Below are 19,647 nucleotides of genomic sequence, written 5' to 3'. Positions count from 1 at the left end.
TGTACTGGCTGAGCTTGAGCTTTGGGTAGAAACAAACAAAATTTTAATTAAAAGCATTTTAAATTATTTTAGTGACCAGAGATTCTATTTGTCTTTTCTTTTCATTTCTAAATTTGCATCCAGTGATTTTGATCTGGCAACACAATGAGATGTTTTCACCAACTGAAGACAATGGTCACACAATATAATGTAATGTAATTAGACACAATATACACAGACTTCATTTCTGACTGAAGACGTGACGACTGTCTGTCTCTACACTGTGAATGCAAAGACACTCAGCAGCTTCTGTGTGAACAGAAATTCTCATGCATGTTGAAATCAGAATGAAATCTCAAAGTCAACAGGACCAGCAGCCTGAACACGGTGAAACAAGACCTTCGCTGTCGTTCACCTGCGTCGTGTGTCACCTTCTACATCTCATCTGCTAATGAAGCCTTGTAGAGCAGCATTGAATATCTTATTAACAGTTATTATGCCAAAATAACTAACTCACTGTGTATGGGCAGTGCAGACCGGACACAGGCTGGGCAGGAACATATGTTCAGTGGTGGACAGGCATACGGACATGTACGCACAGAAACAGGCAGGCTGCCAACAGCTGCATTAAAGAGGCAAACAGAACAGCCGGTTGCAGAGGACGGCCGAGATGCTGCAAACACAAAAAGCTGCACAGGCTGAGAACCCACTGATATAAGGCACCCAGGATCATTTCAGACAACCTCATAATTAGTGGACACTTTACAAACAGTGTAGAAAGAGCAGAAAGGTCCAGGTTTTAGGCTGAAATGTAAGAGACTTTCTTAGAGGTTCTGACTTTTTCCTTCTGACTTAAAAGGTAATGTACCTTACAGGGATCAAAACCACAACCCTAAAGTTACTAAACAACCCTTGACTGCCCTGAGCTATCACAGCAGCTGTGCTGTCAATACTCTCCTTGTCATAGTTTGTGGAAGCTCCTGGTGCAGTCTGTGACCATGAGGCCCCAGTGGTGCAGCATCTGGTTCAAATGCTGCCTGTTTATTGTCATATGCACAGTAAGGAAAGCATGTTACTGGTGACCTGTCCAGGGTGTACCCCTGCCTTCCACCCGAGAGAGAGCTGGGATAGGCTCCAGCAGATCCCTGTGACCCTGAGCCAGGAAAAGCGGGTATAGAAAATAGATGGATGGATGGAAAGCATGTTTCCCTGTACAATGAAATTCCTTCTTTTCACCTGTTTCACCTGGAACCCAGAGCGTCAAATCCATTCCTGTTGCATTTGTGCAACTCGCAGAGAAGCTTGAGAAGCTTTTACTATATTCAACCACTTCAGTACATTTATCAATACCTTTCTTTAATAGCTTTTGTAGTCGGTGTGTAAGCGGATGCATTCAGAGGGCAATACAATCAGAGGTCCCTCAGTGAAAGTTAATGAGCCCAGTCACTGTTATTAGTCCCTTTCTCCCAGTCAGTTACACACACAGCTGTTATTTGTGCTTGGGCAGTTTGACGGACAGCCATGTGTTTAGAGAGGACCTCATCTTCCCCACTGTGCTGCAGCTAATGCACAAGCAACAAAGACTAAACACAGGAAATGGACTAATCATACAGAAAACTCATCATCGTGGGCTCGAGAAGAGGCACTGGAGACACAGCGTGGTGGTATGTAACAGGCGTAGTCTTTATTTTAGGGGCTTTGGGATATTTTTATTGTTAAATCCAAAAATAATCATCTTTTTGTACAAGATCGACACAGGAAGTGGCAAGTGTCAACTGAAAGTTCTTTTTAATGTGCAGCACCTGTTTTAGCGACATCATGCTGTGCAGCACTACTTGTACATTCAACACTGTTTGGCCGCTAGTGGAGACTTTCACCAGTAGGAAGCACATTATTGAGCAGATGAGCTGAAAAGCAGCAGCACATTTACATCAGCTATAGCTAACCAACGCCTCTTACTGTGGCACCCTGACAGGTTCATATTGTTTTTATTTTTTCTGTGCTGAATGTTATTGCTCCTCACTGGGATCAATATTATTTTCAAGGAAAACTCATCTCAGTAGCGTTGAAGCAACGTGACGGTGTTCAGGCGCCATCACGTTCAGACTTATTGTGAAAGAGAAGGTGGCTGAACATCACCAGGTGTGACTCAGTCCAGTGTGTCCTCATTATGAGTGCAGGACTGTGAGTCACTCCACATTTCTGTGATTCACTTCCTCTCTGTGCAAGTGATTCTGCCTGAAGACGTTTTTTCTTTTGTTCATCAGAACATTAGTTCTGTTCCTCCTGACTCTTCTAGCTGTATTTTCATGTGGAACCAATGCAACATGATTAAACTCATCACACAACTTTTATCAGCAGCATGTAATGACCGTCACCTCTGCACCTCCTGATTCTAATAGGAAGATGATCTTCAAAGGGAAAATTGTCATGGCTGTGCAGGTCGCTGGGAATCTGAAGCTGCCTGAAGGGAGTCACCACCCTCCACTCCAAAAAAGACATCTGAACAGAGAAAAAAGCAATATCAGGTATTTCTTTCTTTTTCTTTTCCTTATTCAAACATCAAAGTGGCGAAACAAAATGGAGCCGATGTTCAGCTGTGGTCCCAGGTCAGCCTCATGTCCTAATTACTTCATTACCTTTGGCTGCAGAGAGCTGACAGTTCAGACCAGGACAGAGTTTATCAGAGATTCGGGGTGAAAATGGCTCTATTGTTCTCTTTAATGCTGCCTTGTACAGTGAGCTGAGAGCTGAGGGAGATTCACAGGAAAATCACTTTCTGCTCATCAGGTCGAGTTACATGAAAAAGAAACATCTGAGTTTGATCAGGGAACTGACTGATTTGGGCAGAATATAAGACGATATAACAGCCTGACCTTAGTCCAAAGCAAACAAACAACATGCTTTGGAAACATCATGCAATGTGGATGCGAACTCCAGATTTCATGTAGAATAGATTCAATAGAAACGTATTTAGGTAACAAGAGTTCATCCACCGTGACACCTGCCCCGATTCCTGATGGATGTCCAGGGGACAAATCAACGCTCCACAATCCTCTAACCTGCTTCGTTAAAGAACAGAAAACATTTAATCTCCCACCAACTGACTCAAAATTCCAACAGTTTATTATCCAACAATATTTTATGGCATGCTGAAAGTTTGGAGGGATGAAAGCTCTGAGCTGGTCTTGTTTATCTGTTTAGGTAGATGCAGTGCAATAAGATCCTGCTTCAGTCACACCATCTATCATTAATATGTAACTTAACTGAATTCAAAGACTGAAATACGGATTAAGATCAAAATCCAGTTTCTGAGATATCCCATTATTACCAGATTAACATATATATAACGTCCATTAGACTTGTGCACAGGGCTGAGAACCTCCATGATGGAGCTAATAAATAAAATCCAATCAACCTTTAAAAACTGGGCCCGAGGCTCAGAGTGGAGCTGCTTCAAATAATGCTTCAGTACTGTGGATGACTGATGACCCGGTTAGGTCAAAGGATTTATTAACTCTGTAATGGGGTTGACTTTGCGTCCATAATGAGCTTTCCCTCCTTTTCAAAAAACAACAACATCAGAGGGAGGAGAAGGAGGAGGAGGAGGAGGAAGGGCAACATCTCTCTCAACGTCATCTCCATCTTTCCTATCTGACCTTTTACAGTTGCAACGTTTCAGCTCTAATCTTCTCATTTAACCGTTATTGTAAGCCTGTCATGAGAATTACACCTGTGGGCTCTGTGGCAACAGACTCAGGAAAAGTAGATTTAATTCCCAAATTTCCTTAGTTCCAATAAAAATGAGTTTTAACAGGCGGCGCTCAAGACAGCTTCATTTATTCCAGTGACAGCGAACGCACCATCAAAGGAAGACATGATGTGTTTCATCAATCGATCTATTTTCATACATTTCCACCAGTTTAGTTTAAATACAGCAGCAGATGCAGGTTACACATGTTACAGGAAATTACAGCCTTTGTATCTGCACCAAAACTATTGAGCTCCAGTGAATGTGCTGCACAAGTGACACCCAAAAACTCCTCATTTTCAATTTAATTTAAAAAAATCATCCTGATCTTATTACAGCTAAGGAAACATGTCAGATTCTACAAACTGGAGATAAATTAGTAAAAAACAAAAGAGAATAAAATGATGAAAAACTGAAACTGAGCTCCATGTTGGAACCTGGTCAGCAGAGGTAACGGAGCAGGTCTATTGATCCATCGATTCATTTATTATTATTCCATGAATCCATCTTTTCATTTTAAACTATCCACCAGTATGTTTAGTTTTTCATGCAGTCATCATTTTCCATTTCTCTGTATATTTATTCACCCCTGTAATTAGCGGTGCTCCCATCTATTCATACATACGTTCATCCACTCATTTACTCATCACCCACATATTCATCCACCCACCTACCCGTTTATCCATCCATTGATTCATCGATCTTCCATCTGTCTTATCCCACCTTGATCAATTACTTATTGATTTTTCCATCTGTTCATTTATTCATCCTTTGACTCTCCATTACCATCCATTCACCATCTTTCTGTTTATCCATCTTCCCTTAATGTAATTGAACATCGAAGGACCCGCTGCTACTCCATCCTTCCCCATCAGTACATCCATCCATCCTTCTCTCGCTCTTTCTGTCCCTCTGCCTCTCACTGAGTCAGTCCACTGTTTGGTGAACACACACACACACACACACACTAACCCCTAGCCCTAACCCCTGAGCCTAAAATGACCCTAGCCCTAAAACCTGAGCCTAATCTGACCCTAGCCCTAACCCCTGAGCCTAATCTGACCCTAGCCCTAACCCTTGAGCCTAATCTGACCCTAGCCCTAACCCTTGAGCCTAATCTGACCCTAGCCCTAACCCCTGAGCCTAATCTGACCCTAGCCCTAACCCTTGAGCCTAATCTGACCCTAGCCCTAACCCCTGAGCCTAATATGACCCTAGCCCTAAAACCTGAGCCTAATCTGACCCTAGCCCTAACCCTTGAGCCTAATCTGACCCTAGCCCTAACCCCTGAGCCTAATCTGACCCTAGCCCTAACCCCTGAGCCTAATCTGACCCTAGCCCTAACCCTTGAGCCTAATCTGACCCTAGCCCTAACCCCTGAGCCTAATATGACCCTAGCCGTAAGCCCTGAGCCTAATCTGACCCTAGCCCTAACCCCTGCGCCTAATCTGACCCTAGCCCTAACCCCTGAGCCTAATCTGACCCTAGCCCTAACCCTTGAGCCTAATCTGACCCTAGCCCTAACCCCTGAGCCTAATCTGACCCTAGCCGTAACCCTTGTGTCTAATCTGACCCTAGCCCTAACCCCTGAGCCTAATCTGACCCTAGCCCTAACCCCTGAGTCTAATCTAGCACCAGCCCTATCCCCTATCCCCCCTATTGTACTCTGTTTTACATCTAAGAGATGTTTTTCTACAAACACACTGATTTTGTGTGAGAGTGTAAACAAGTCCAGACAACATGAGTAATAGCAGCACAGAGTCATATGTAAACAGGCCACAGAGACATGATGTACTGTTTGTGTTTGGGCCAGGAAATGCAAAACATCAATGTGTGTGTCTGACCGACTTTCCCTTCCATCAGTGGGTCTCCTCCTGCAGCGCTGAGTAACCTTGATGTGACCGACCTCGTGCTGCATCTCCTCTGCAACATCCTGAGCAACTAAACATCCGACACAAATCAGAACAACAGCAGCAACAACGGAGAGCACAAGTTGTTTTTCCAATCTCTCCATCTCCAGCCCAATAAAGTGCTGACATTTAAAACGTATTCACGTTTCATATTCTGTCCATGATGATTTGCTGCCCAATTATTTTCTAACATACACATTTTTCACTGAGGTAAAGAAAGTTACTGACAGCAGCTGTTAGTATTTAGCCACAGTGAGGAGCTGACTGGCAGTCAGGCTGTCGTAATGTCGTCATGTCCCAACCTAAAAAGTTAAGAACCGTCATATTACACAGATTTATGCTCCCAGCTAAATGACAACATTTATTAGTCCATGTCATTAAGAAAGACTGATCTGAACGGCTAATCACTGTTAGAATAGTGTGACAGCTTTACTTGACTTTAGAATAATAACCTCCTGGTTCATCTTTGTGAACAACTGTGGTCAAGGTACCAAACAGTCACATAAGCAAAACTGACAATGGGTTATTTCATCTGTTCCTGCCTCTGAACATCCTGATGTTCTGTAGTTTTTCTCGTACAGTATCATCAAGCCTCAGTAGCGTCTCCTCGTCTGAGAAAACCAGAAAAGAGAAAAACATTCTGTTTTTAAAGCAGCCCCACATCAGTGTTTTACAGCCAGTTGTAAAGTCTGCGTGTAACTTCCTCTGAGGTGAAGCTGAGAAAACAGAGTGATCAGATCTGCGTTCTCATTTCTGTGCTGTCAGACATGTTTGTCTGTGTTGTTCCTGCTGCTGTAGCCGACAGCACAACTCATTAGAAGTAGCATTGGAAGGAAGGACCAGAGGTACACATGCACACTGTGTGTTTGTGTGTTTCTACAGTATTTCTGGCTTTTCCATGCCACAAACCAAAGGTTTGGTCCTGGCTGATTCGAATGAATTACAATCTTAACTGGCTCCCGCCTCCCTGCCAGCTCTGCCCACACGTGTCTTAAAACCCAAACTCTCCTCTCATTGGTGACAGGAAACATCAAAGCAGCCAGTTTGAAGATTTTTGCTGCTTCTCTTAACTCAGCACCAACAGAAGCAAAGACCAAAGACCTTAAAAGAAAACAGGCCTGAAGCTGTTGGCACAGCGACCGATGGGCAAAGCAAAAGGAGGAGAAGGCGGCGAGATGAAGACCTCCCACTTCTAAGGAAAACCACTAAAAAAGCTGCAGGTTTAGCCTCTTTTCACATTAAAACAAGAATAAAAAGGAAGGCAGAAGAAGGAGAAAGCGATAAGAAAAGTAACTGCAGGCGAGGATAAGAAGGTGTTATTAAAGTGCACAAAAGATGGAATAAGGATCAAGATGTGAAAAGTGGAGATCAGCTTTTCAGGAATTAAGAAACAAACTGAATTCAGTTTTCAAAAAGGTCAAAGTGGAGTTAATGAGTTGGACTGTAACAGGTTTCAGGTGGGAAAAGCTACAGCAGTTTAAATAGATGTAAAGAAGCAGCAGATGTGTGTGTGAGGAGTTTGTTGCTGTTTATGTGGTAAAGCAGCAGCTGAGTGAGGAGGCGGTGCAGCCCTGCAGTCTGACACCGATGTACAAACAGCAAAGAGATTTTTCTTTTTGTCGTTAACCCTTGAAATGTGTCTGGATGAGCAGCCAAGGAGCGCCGCTCGGCTGACTGGCGGGCAACCGGAGAGCCAGCGGGGCCAGGTGAACCACGGGCCGGATGGGAAGGGACAGGCGGGGGGGGGAGGGGAGGGGGCCCAGCCAGCCAGCCAGCCAGCCAGCCAGCCAGCCAGCCTTCGAGCGAGAGAGCGAGCGAGCGAGCGCGAGCGAGCGAGTCGAGCGAGCGAGCGAGCGAGCGAGCCAGCCAGCCAGCCAGCCAGCCAGCCAGCAGCCAGCCAGCCGCCAGCCAGCCAGCAGCGCGAGCGAGCGAGCGAGCGAGATCGAGCGAGCGAGCGAGCGAGCGAGCGAGCGGCAGCCAGCCAGCAGCTCAGTCGAGCGAGCGAGCGAGCGAGCTAGCGAGCGAGCGAGCGAGCGAGCGAGCCGAGCGAGCAGCCATGCCAGCCAGCCAGCCAGCCAGCCAGCGAGCGAGCGAGCGAGGAGCGAGCGAGCGTAGCATCCAGCCAGCCAGCCGATGCGAGTCGAGGAGCGAGAGATGCCAGCCAGCCAGTCCGCCAGCAGCCAGCGAGCGAGCAGCCAGCCAGCCAGCCAGCCAGCCAGCAGCCAGCGAGGCGGAGCCAGCCAGCCGCCAGCCAGCCAGCCAGCAGCCAGCCAGCCCCCCAGCCAGCCAGCCAGCCAGCAGCCAGCCACCAGCAGCCAGCAGCCAGCCAGCCAGCCAGCCAGCCAGCCAGCAGCCAGCCAGCCAGCAGCCAGCCAGCGAGCCAGCAAGCCAGCAGCCAGCCGCCAGCAGCCAGCCAGCAAGCAGCGAGCGAGCCAGCCAGCCAGCCAGCAGCCAGCAATGCCAGCAGCCAGCCAGCCAGCCAGCAGCAACCCAGCAGCCAGCCAGCCAGCAGCCAGCCAGCAGCCAGCCAGCCAGCCAGCCAGCAAGCCAGCCGCCAGCCAGCCAGCCAGCCAGCAAGCAGAGGAGCCGAGCCAGCCAGCCAGCCAGCAGCCAGCAAGCAGCAGCCAGCCAGCCAGCCAGCAACCCAGCAGCCAGCCAGCCAGCAGCCAGCCAGCAGCCAGCAGCCAGCCAGCCAGCAGCCAGCCAGCAAGCCAGCGCCAGCCAGCCAGCAGCCACCAGCAAGCCAGCAGCCAGCCAGCAGCAGCCAGCCAGCAAGCCAGCCAGCCAGCCAGCAGCCAGCCAGCCAGCCGGCCAGCCCGCAGCCAGCCAGCCAGCCAGCCAGCCAGCAAGCCAGCAGCCAGCCAGCAGCCAGCTCAGCAAGCCAGCAGCCAGCTAGCCAGCAGCTCAGCCAGCAAGCCAGCCAGCCAGCCAGCCAGGCAATCAGCGCCAGCCAGCCAGCAGCCAGCCAGCAAGCCAGCCAGCCAGCCAGCCAGCCAGCAAGCCAGCAGCCAGCCAGCCAGCCAGCCAGCCAGCCAGCCAGGCCAGCAGCCCAGCCAGCAAGCCAGCCAGCCAGCCTAGCCAGCAAGCCAGCATCAGCCAGCCAGCCAGCAGCCAGCAGCAAGCCAGCAAGCCAGCCGCCAGTCCAGCCAGCCAGCCAGCCAGCCAGCAGCCAGCCAGCAAGCCAGCAGCCAGCCAGCCAGGCACCAGCCAGCAAGCCAGCGAGCGAGCCAGCCAGCAAGCCAGCAGCCAGCAGCAGCCAGCAGCAAGCCAGCGAGCGAGCCAGCCAGCAGCCAGCCAGCAATCCAGCAGCCAGCCAGCAGCAGCCAGCAGCAAGCCAGCGAGCTAGCCAGCCAGCAGGCCAGCCAGCCAGCCAGAAAGCCTAGCAGCCAGCCAGCCATCCAGCAGCCAGCCCAGCATCCAGCGAGCATCCAGCCAGCCAGCCAGCCATCCAGCAAGCCAGCAGCCAGCCATCAGCCCAGCCAAGCCAGCCAGCCATCCAGCCATCAAGCCAGCAGCCAGCCATCCATCCAGCAATCCAGCAGCCATCCAGCCAGCATCCAGTCCATCATCCAAGCCATCATCATCCATCCATCCATCAGCAGCCATCACATCCAATCCATCCGCCATCCCATCCATCCATCCATCCATCAATCCATCATCCATCCATCAATCCATCCATCCATCCATCCATCCATCATCCATCCATCCATCCATCAATCCATCATCCATCCATCCATCCATCCATCAATCCATCCATCCATCCATCATCCATCCATCCATCATCCATCCATCATCCATCCATCCATCCATCCATCCATCCATCCATCATCCATCCATCCATCCATCCATCCATCAATCCATCATCCATCCATCCATCATCCATCCATCATCCATCCATCCATCCATCCATCCATCCATCAATCCATCATCCATCCATCCATCATCCATCCATCAATCCATCTATCTATCCATCCATCCATCCATCCATCCATCCATCTGTCACACTATCCACAGTCACTTTGTGAAGCAGCTGGTGCTTTTATTTTTCTTTGGTGAACAGTCTCTTCTTCTACATGATCGTGTGTTTTGACCTTGCAACATATACATGTTTAGTTTCTTTGAGTCTCTCCATTGTTGTCATGATCAAAGCCTCCTCAGTACTGCATGCACCACCTTGAAAACAGCATCCTGCTAAGAAAACAGATTCACTATTTTTCATATCAGTCTTAATAACCAGGTATCTGTCTTCATTTTGTAAAGTTCTGTATAAAGCCTGCAGCAGTGGATGCCAGTCAAAGAGACCTGAAGCTGCTGTTTATATAAAAATCTAAACACTGACACAGAAGAAATATTTGCCCATAATGCACACTTCATTTCAACTGTGAGTACCTCACAGTCTGTATTCCATCGTGGAACAACAAGTGGGTTTAGTTTGACATCTCTGAGTATACAGTATGTTATGTTGACTTTCTTCATCTGAAGAGTCCTGATCCTTCTTCCTTCTCAGCCAATCACAGCTTCTCTCCCTGACTGACATCTCACTAAGTCACAGTCTATAAACTGAAGGAATGAAGATGCTCTATGGAGTGTCATCACATCTTGATTTGAAGAGCTCTTCAGCAAATCACAGGTTTCTCACCACCCAGATTTTCTGTTTCTCCAGCCCTGACAAGTTGACATTTTGGAGATTTTCATTCAGCAGCGATTATAAATAATTTCTCTGTTCTATCTCTTCTTAAAAGAATAATGAAGCATGAACATGTAAAACACACACTGCAGTCTGAAGCAGGCTTTGAAGTGAAGTCACTACTCTCTGCATGTGACCATGTTAACAAAGTCAGTCTACCCAGCCGATTTTCAGTGTGACTCACGTCGCTGAAGGTTTTCTACACTGTTTCTGCTCTGCATGTTATTGACACAGAAATTATAAGCCCACTTTTCTCTTAGCTGTTTAGTAACTGAATGACATTTCCTTCCCACCTTGCACAGCAACATATTATGTAACACGTTATTTGCCCTTTTGCTTGGGCAGTGTGATGTTTGAATATATCCTGATATTCCAATGCATCCATCATCTGTACCCCCTTATTCCTAACCAGGGTCCCAGGGACCTGCTGGAGCCTATCCCAGCTCTCTTTGGGTGAAAGGCAGGGGTCCACCCTGGACAGGTCCCCAGTCCATCACAGGGCCACATAGAGACAAACAACCTCACACACTCACACTCACTGCTATGGGCAATTTAGAGTCACCAATCAACCTGACATACATGTTTTTGGACTGTGGGAGGAAACCAGAGTACCTGGAGAAAACCCACACAAGCACAGGGAGAACATGCAGACTCCACACAGAAAGGCCCCTGATGGGTTTCAAACCAGGAACCTTCTTGATGTGAGGCAACAGTGCCAACCACTCAGTCACTGTGCTCCAGTCCAAAGCTCCATATATTTGTCACTGCATTATTTTTGTGAAAATTCCAATAAAATCCTTTTTATTTACATAGCACTTATTAAAAAACAGCAAGGTTGGCCAAAGTGCTGTACACACCATAGAAAAGTAAGATAAATTAAATTAACATATTCTGTACATCTTGTGCACCAGGATCTTCCTCAGCCCACACTGAGGATAAGATCAATCTGTGTTTGGATGTGCCTCCTGATGTGCCAGATGTAAATTCATCAAATATGAATTGGTGTCTTAGCTGGTACAACTCTACGAACTGTCAGTTCCTGTCTACACTCAATTCCCCTCGAACCACCACATGTCTCTGGACTTGCCCCACTCACCTGCACACCTGTTTCTCATTCCCTCATTAATTTTTTTCCCCCGGTACACTCTGGAGCTCACCTTTTCCTGGTCAAATTGCATCAAACACTCTCATAGCCATGATGTTCCAGTCCCACCTGCCAGTTTCTGTTCTGTCTGGGCTTGTCTGGACTGTTCCCTTCGCTTCCAACGTTTTGGCTCCTGAGATTTGATCCCTGCATGTTCCTAACTTTCTTGCCTGGACTCCTGCCTGAAGCTTGTTTACTTGTACATAAAAAATACTTTCCCTTCATCTGCCAGTCTCTTTGTTTTTGGCTTGGTCCTCTGTCTGTGCTGCAGAGACATTTCAAGGAAAATAACAGGAATTAATTAGACAATAACAGACCTGTAAGTGTTTTTATCTCTTCAAGTGAGTTAATTTTATTAGTTCACACACTGATAGCTGTTCCTTCATTGTCATTTATTAACAGATAACAGATGTTAACAGATATGTTAAATAGCAGAGGAGAGATTTTCAGTATTTGCATTGTAAATACACTCACATCTTCACTTGTTCCCACTGAGAGTTAATTGACAAAAACATGCAAGCTGCTGCAGCACAACTCAAACACACCAGGAACTCTGGGTAATTCTGCCCTCTGCTGTACTTACAACCAAACTACACCTGCTCAGGAAGGTGACTCCTCACTCATCAGGTCATGAATTGTCACTCAGACAGATCTGAGATCAGTAGTCAGGAATGTGAGGAACGTGAATTGGCTTTACAATAACATCACTGTCAGTGCCTCCACAGGTGTCACACCAGAACCACATCAGCGTCACCACACCTACTGATTTATTGATAATATTTAGATTGGCTAATTGTTTTGCTATAGTGTAAGTTAAATGACCCCTGAACCAAGAACCAAGAGCAAGTTACTGGTTTAAATGTTACCTAATCTTCTTAAAAAGTAGTGAGGTGGAGACAAATACAGAGAAACACTTCGAACTTTTATCTGTGCTGTGTATTTATCAGTTCTGTAATGATTTAACCATCATTTCTGTAAAGCTATTACAATACAACCTAAACAAAATCAAAAACGAAACACTCTGTTTATCACTGATTCTTTTTATGAAAGCAGTGAGTCACGCTCAGCTGACGTGCAGTTATGTTGCAGGATTTACATAAGGGGGGCAGATGTTACTGAGCTAAATCCTGAAAACAGGACAGAGGGCAGCAAGTGTCAGCAAACGCACAAACATCAAACTGTTCTCAGAAAGATTCTTTTGTTATTTTCAGCCTGTTTTATGTATTAAATTTGGGTTAGACGAATACGTCAAATACTGTAATTAAAATAAAAATATATATTTTAAGGATTTCTGGGAAATTACTGCTGCCCAGCTGCTGTGACCATCAGACCAGACTGTGTCCTGGGCAACTGTCAGGTAAGTATTTATTTTGAGTTCATGAACTGTCTCAGCAAAATGTCCCAACAATAAGACTTTTAGAGATAGAATAAACCAGAACAATGTGCTGATTAAATTAGATTAAATTAGAGTGAGAACACAATGGGTGTTCCCATTGTGTTTGTTTGTTTTAGTAAGAAGACTAAAGCCTGTGTGTTGGTATAGTTTGCAGTTTTTTAATGGCACAGATCAGAAACACAAACGTGTTAATGAGATTTTCTGCGTCTGTGTTAGAAAAATGTGACAATGTGTGGAGATACTGACCACGGGTCTTTCTCCAGTACAGTCCAATCTGACATGCAGCTTTTTAACCATATAAACTAATGGAGTGAGTAATAATAATAATAATAATCACCTCTGTCAGTTGTTGTCTCGTTGTAAAAAACACTGCATCACCCTGATTCAACAAAATCTAATGTGTTCTTCCCAGAATCAGGGTGACTTCTCTGTTCACATGAGAACCATTTTCACATTTGGTTCCTATTGTATATTTGAACCTGATGATTCACCATAGTCACAGTTTCCACGCAGTGTGTGTGTGTGTGTGTGTGTGTGCGCGTGTGTGTATCATCTCAGTTTTCTGCTCACACCCTTTCAGTTGTACCAACGCTGCAGCAACTGGAGATAACACGGCCACAGTGACAGCTGCTCCACCCACAGATGGATGTTCCCACTCACAGAAACATGAAGATCACAAACACGTAGCATCCAACCATTAGTTTAGTTTGTTCTAGAGGTGAGTGCAAAAAAATAATACAAGAACGCTCTGAATATCACACCGATACACTTGATGGGCGAGAATCTAATATTTTCTGAACATCATCAAAGTGAATTTATAACGTGACCTGCAAAGATTTTGTTTTTCTTCTGTGAGTCAGATTCTGAGCCTGTGACTATCCAGCCACTACATGATGTGTGGTCAAACATAGAGAACACACATAGAGAACACAGAACACACATATAGAGAACACAGAACACACAGAACAAACATATAGAGAATACATAGAACATACACATAGAAAACATGTTGAACATACATATAGAGAACACATAGGACACACATATAGAGAACACAGAACAAACATATAGAGACTACATAGAACATACAGATAGAGAACATGTAGAACACACGTATAGAGAACACAGGACACATATAGAGAACACTTAGAACACACGTATTGAGAACACATAGAACAAACATATAGAGAACACGTAGAACAAACATATAGAGAACACTTAGAACAAACATATTGGGAACACATAGGACACATATAGAGAACAGAAAACACATATACAAAACACAGAACAAACATATAGAGACTACATAGAACATACAGATAGAGAACATGTAGAACATACATATAGAGAACACATAGGACACACATATAAAGAACATATAGAACACATGTATAGAGAACACATAGGACACACAGAGAGAACACATAGGACACAAATAGAGAACACAGAACACTGATATCGAGAACACATAGAACAAACAGAGAACACAGAACACACATACAGAGAACACATAAGACACACATATAGAGAACACATAGGGCACTGATATAGAGAACACAGAATAAACACAGAGAACACATAGAATAAACACAGAGAATACATAAAACAAACACATAGAGAACACATAGAACAAACAGAGAAGACATAAAACAAACTCATGGAGCAAACACATAGAACAAACACAGAGAACACACAGAGAGGACAGTATGTACAACACAGTGACACCAGTGCATGATGGAAGAGAAGGAGGAGGGGTTCCGTATCTCTGTGACAGCTGAACTAAAACTGAAATGAACTGCATCAATTAGCGTATGTGTCAGTGGAGCCACCTCATGTAAATCATGTCTACCAAGAGTTTAATTGATGCTGTCAAATCCATCCATGGGCTTATCAGCTGTTGGAAGTGGGCAGGCTGTGTTAGAATAGAGGCCTGTTATGTTTGCCTGTGCATCAGTCAGAACATACAGCAGCAGCGACTCAATCTAAACACACCCAGAGTCCATAAAGAACCATATTAGCTGGCTACCATCAGACCATATCAACACCAACTGATGTTTTCAGTCGCCTTAATAAACTAATAATAATAACTATTATTATTAATAAATATTAAATAATAAAAACATAATATAAATAATAATAATAAATATTAAAGAAATTAGTGATGATTTAAAATGACTTCACTTGCGAAAGCATCTTTAATAACTTGAAAAGTCGACAGAGATTTCAAATGTACCAGTGATTAGTGTTACACACACAGACATGCATATATATACACCAACAAACAACAAGCACGAGCATGTTGGCTGACTTAGATCATCTTAAATCTTTAAATAGCCTTTAATGTTTTTCTCTTTATTGATAGAAAGTGAAGTGAACAAAACCCAATTAACAATATGAGCCAAGTGCTTGTGTCATCACAGCCACAAAGACAGAGATGACAGTGATTTTGCTGGGGAGGGCAGAAGAAGCAACAGATGAAGTGGTTTTAGCTGTGGTTGTTGTTGTTTGAGAAGTGGTGGCTGTCGGGGCAGCAGTGGTGGCTGTCGGAGCAGCAGTGGTGGCTGTCGGGGCAGCAGTGGTGATTTTGGTAGTCGGGGCAGCAGTGGTGGCTGTCGGAGCAGCAGTGGTGGCTGTCGGGGCAGCAGTGGTGATTTTGGTAGTCGGGGCAGCAGTGGTGGTTGTCGTGGTGGTTGTCGGGGCAGCAGTGGTGATTTTGGTAGTCGGGGCAGCAGTGGTGGTTGTCGTGGTGGTTGTCGGGGCAGCAGTGGTGGTTGTCGGGGCAGCAGTGGTGGTTGTCGTGGTGGTTGTCGGGGCAGCAGTGGTGGTTGTCGGGGCAGCAGTGGTGGTTGTCGTGGTGGTTGTCGGGGCAGCAGTGGTGGTTGTCGGGGCAGCAGTGGTGGTTGTCGGGGCAGCAGTGGTGGTTGTCGGGGCAGCAGTGGTGGTAGTCGGGGCAGCAGTGGTGGTTGTCGGGGCAGCAGTGGTGGTTGTCGGGGCAGCAGTGGTGGTTGTCGGGTCAGCAGTGGTGGTTGTCGGGGCAGCAGTGGTGGTAGTCGGGGCAGCAGTGGTGGTTGTCGGGTCAGCAGTGGTGGTTGTCGGGGCAGCAGTGGTGGTTGTCGGGGCAGCAGTGGTGGTTGTCGGGGCAGCAGTGGTGGTTGTCTCCTGTGCCATGCAAGAGGCTGTTTGAAGCAGCAGATGTTTGATCAGTTTCACCTTTCAGTCTGTCTGAGCAGCTTCATTAGCAAAGAAAGTTTTTCTTACCAACCAACAGCAGAAGGAGGCCACAAATCTTTACAGACATGGTGATGTAGTTTCTCTCCTATGTTATCTGAAAAATAAAAGTAGTACTTTTCATTAAGGTTAGTGAAAAATGAAAATTGAAAGCTGAGTATATGAATCAAAATTTAAATATTTTAAGTCTGTAATTGAAGTAAAAACAAAACTGAATGACAAATTACAGCTGACCACTGTCAGTTTGTCTTTGCGGAAATTTTACTAAATTATGTCAAAAGTTTTTTAAACAAGTTAGTTTGAGGATCCTGAGCACAAAATGTTGACTACAAAACTGTTGAGGTACACGTTACAATAGATAAATCTGTATTTTAAATTGAATAATTATCAGTGGTTTCCCTCAGGTGATTGACACCTATAACATAATACAGATATATTACATATTTTCACAGTGGGAACCACTTTAATAGAGTTAAATTCTTTGTATGTGAAAACTTACCTGGTAATGAAGACGATTCTGATTCTATGACGGGTCCGTTAAGATAACGCAGATTTCTATAATCCATTTCAACAAGTTTGATTTGAAAAGTGAAAGGTACATTTAAAAGTTTCTTTAATAATAGATAATAAAAATGTTTAAAAAGGTTGATGTAAAATGCAATAAACTGCTCTTCTCTGGTGTACTGTGTGAAAATAACACTGTAGACACATTACAAAACAAAAAACAAATTAGAAAACACAAAGATAAAGATCACTTTAAATAACTCTAGCAATCTTAAATGTATAAACAAATAGCAAAAATCCAAACTGCACTGATTAATGCTGAACAAATATAATATCAGTACTTACAGAGTTTGATTTAGTACCTGTGGTTTACAGCAGTCACTGGGGCTGTGATTCTCTCTGATTTCAGCTGCTCTTTTATGAGAGTCACGAGCTGGAGGTTGGAAGGGACTTTTCATGATTGTTAAAGGTGTGGACTGAAAGCATCTGATCACAGCCTGCGCCTGCTTTTGTTCTGAATCTATGAAAACAGTGCGGACTGTAACTGTACTCTGCCATTATTCCAACATTTTACGTTCTGTTCATCCAGCAATACGTTCGTCTTTAACAATCTTCCTTTGTGACTGTTGTAAAAACTCACTTTGTGCATCACGTGAGGAGGAAAAAGGGTCTTATAGTTTGACTTTATCATCAGAGGAGCAGTTTGTTTCCTTGGCTGAAAAACTAGTTGGATATTTTTGGATTCAAAGAAGCAGCTTTGTCATATAACCCAAATTTACAGTAAACAATTAAAGATGAATCATTTCACTTTTCCACAAATGTCTCATGAACATTAATATTTGTATTGTTTAGTGTGGGGGAAAAAATCTGCTTTATTTGCAGGTTTAATCCTATTAGCAGCTTCCCACTTAATTATATTTAAAGTTCTATCAATAAGAACAGATAAAGATTAAAAAAGGTGCTTATACACAACATGTTCTCATGTCCCACACTGTTCTCTGTGGTGTCTACAAACATTTATGGACTAAAAACTCATAAAGAAATATGTTATACTGCAAAGGTCTGCTAGAGAACATTAGCTGCGTCACATATACACACATACAAAAGCTCGGTTTGCGTGTTCATGAACTCATAAAAGGTATTGTAATAAAACTATGTCATAAGACACACCTGTTAAGAAGGAATGTAATGTGCTTTATGCACAAATACAATACGATATTTTTGTATATTCACAGAAAGCCGATCCCTAATTACACTGAACAAGAGGCATTCACACCTACGGGCAATTATACAACCAACCTGACCTACAGGTGTTTGGACTGTGGGAGGAGAAAACCCAAACAGGCACAACATGCAGACTCCACACAGAAAGGCCCCGGGTCCACCTGGGTTCAGACCCTAATCCTGACCTGCATGTGTTTGGACTGTGGGAGGAGAAAACCCACACAGACACAGGGACAACATGCAGACTCCACACAGAAAGGCCCCGGGTCCACCTGGGTTCAGACCCTAATCCTGACCTGCATGTGTCTGGACTGTGGGAGGAGAAAACCCACACAGACACAGGGACAACATGCAGACTCCACACAGAAAGGCCCCGGGTCCACCTGGGTTCAGACCCTAATCCTGACCTGCATGTGTCTGGACTGTGGGAGGAGAAAACCCACACAGACACAGGGACAACATGCAGACTCCACACAGAAAGGCCCAGGGTCCACCTGGGTTCAGACCCTAATCCTGACCTGCATGTGTTCGGACTGTGGGAGGAGAAAACCCACACAGACACAGGGACAACATGCAGACTCCACACAGAAAGGCCCCGGGTCCACCTGGGTTCAGACCCTAATCCTGACCTGCATGTGTTTGGACTGTGGGGGGAGAAAACCCACACAGACACAGGGACAACATGCAGACTCTACACAGAAAGGCCCCGGGTCCACCTGGGTCCAGACCCTAATCCTGACCTGCATGTGTTTGGACTGTGGGAGGAGAAAACCCAAACAGGGACAACATGCAGACTCCACACAGAAAGGCCCCGGGTCCACCTGGGTTCAGACCCTAATCCTGACCTGCATGTGTCTGGACTGTGGGAGGAGAAAACCCACACAGACACAGGGACAACATGCAGACTCCACACAGAAAGGCCCCGGGTCCACCTGGGTTCAGACCCTAATCCTGACCTGCATGTGTTTGGACTGTGGGGGGAGAAAACCCACACAGACACAGGGACAACATGCAGACTCCACACAGAAAGGCCCCGGGTCCACCTGGGTCCAGACCCTAATCCTGACCTGCATGTGTTTGGACTGTGGGAGGAGAAAACCCAAACAGGGACAACATGCAGACTCCACACAAAAAGGCCCCGGGTCCACCTGGGTTCAGACCCTAATCCTGACCTGCATGTGTCTGGACTGTGGGAGGAGAAAACCCACACAGACACAGGGACAACATGCAGACTCCACACAGAAAGGCCCCGGGTCCACCTGGGTTCAGACCCTAATCCTGACCTGCATGTGTCTGGACTGTGGGAGGAGAAAACCCACACAGACACAGGGACAACATGCAGACTCCACACAGAAAGGCCCCGGGTCCACCTGGGTTCAGACCCTAATCCTGACCTGCATGTGTTTGGACTGTGGGAGGAGAAAACCCACACAGACACAGGGACAACATGCAGACTCCACACAGAAAGGCCCCGGGTCCACCTGGGTTCAGACCCTAATCCTGACCTGCATGTGTTTGGACTGTGGGAGGAGAAAACCCACACAGACACAGGGACAACATGCAGACTCCACACAGAAAGGCCCCGGGTCCACCTGGGTCCAGACCCTAATCCTGACCTGCATGTGTTTGGACTGTGGGAGGCGAAAACCCAAACAGGGACAACATGCAGACTCCACACAGAAAGGCCCCGGGTCCACCTGGGTTCAGACCCTAATCCTGACCTGCATGTGTTTGGACTGTGGGAGGAGAAAACCCAAACAGGGACAACATGCAGACTCCACACAGAAAGGCCCCGGGTCCACCTGGGTTCAGACCCTAATCCTG

The 19,647-nt window shown here is 45.8% G+C and overlaps 2 long non-coding RNA genes across 2 annotated transcripts; one reads left to right on the top strand and one right to left on the bottom strand.

Annotated features, from left to right (window-relative positions):
- The first annotated feature begins 1,541 nt into the window (after positions 1 to 1,541).
- LOC113125955 (uncharacterized) lies at positions 1,542 to 5,684 on the top strand. The gene is made up of 3 exons (XR_003295224.1): positions 1,542 to 1,643; positions 2,382 to 2,507; positions 5,594 to 5,684. It is a non-coding gene; the product is annotated as an uncharacterized LOC113125955 (long non-coding RNA).
- Positions 5,685 to 15,958: 10,274 nt separating this feature from the next.
- On the bottom strand, positions 15,959 to 16,639 carry LOC113127009 (uncharacterized). The gene is made up of 3 exons (XR_003295355.1): positions 16,595 to 16,639; positions 16,126 to 16,192; positions 15,959 to 16,043 (listed from the first exon to the last, which is right to left on the bottom strand). It is a non-coding gene; the product is annotated as an uncharacterized LOC113127009 (long non-coding RNA).
- Between the last annotated feature and the right edge of the window lie 3,008 nt (positions 16,640 to 19,647).

The sequence above is a fragment of the Mastacembelus armatus genome, chromosome 11 (assembly GCF_900324485.2).
Source record: "Mastacembelus armatus chromosome 11, fMasArm1.2, whole genome shotgun sequence".
In the NCBI taxonomy this organism is placed as follows: Eukaryota; Metazoa; Chordata; class Actinopteri; order Synbranchiformes; family Mastacembelidae; genus Mastacembelus; species Mastacembelus armatus.
Note: the sequence above shows the minus strand (reverse complement) of the source record. Positions and strands in the feature narration are given on the sequence as shown.